Below are 849 nucleotides of genomic sequence, written 5' to 3' on the forward strand. Positions count from 1 at the left end.
CTATTAGTTCTATAGTTTTATATAGTAATATAGCTTATACCTAATCTATATAGAGTAGAAGGTCTAACTAATTATTCTAGTAGTAGTTAATAAATAGACGTAGACGCTAATTAAGATATTAATTAATAATTTTTATATTTCTATTAGTTTACAAGTAGTACATAGTAGAGAGCTTCTACTTAATTTCTATAAGCTAGTAGAGCTTATCTATAAAGGTAGAGGTAAACTATAGGCTATAATCTAACATAATAGACCTAGAAGAACTATATATACGCTAGATATATTAGTAATATAGCTCTACTATATATTAAGCTATAATTTTCTTATAGTAGAGTAGAGAGAAGCTTTACTTACTTAGCTAATCTATAATAACGTACACGTAGTTAAATTCTTTCTTATTAGAGAGAAAGCTCTTAAAATCTATAGAAACGTCCTACTATACTCTCTTAGAGATAGGTAGAGGCTTTAGAAGACCTAGCGTCTTATTCTATAGAGTATAGCTCTAGTAGTAAGCCTTGCATACTACTACGTATATATTAACGTCTTCTCGCATACCTAGCTAGTAATATTAATCTTATAGTAACTAGATAGTTTTTCTTTATTCTAGGTACGTAGTTACCTAAGTAGTATATATAGCACGTATTAAATACGTTTATAGGTAGTTAATAGTAAAAACTATTAATTAATTCTAATAGGTTAATAAGCCGTCTTCTATTTTCTAGGCAGAGCCTAATATAGTAGCTTTTTCTTAAGCTAGCTATAGAGAGTTGTCTAATTAGTTAGCTATAATAACCTAATTAATTATAGTATATAGATTCTTAGTAGAGAGTACCTCTATAAACGTATTAG

Source organism: Trematosphaeria pertusa (genome assembly GCF_010094035.1).
Source record: "Trematosphaeria pertusa strain CBS 122368 unplaced genomic scaffold BU26scaffold_2, whole genome shotgun sequence".
NCBI classification, from domain to species: domain Eukaryota; kingdom Fungi; phylum Ascomycota; class Dothideomycetes; order Pleosporales; family Trematosphaeriaceae; genus Trematosphaeria; species Trematosphaeria pertusa.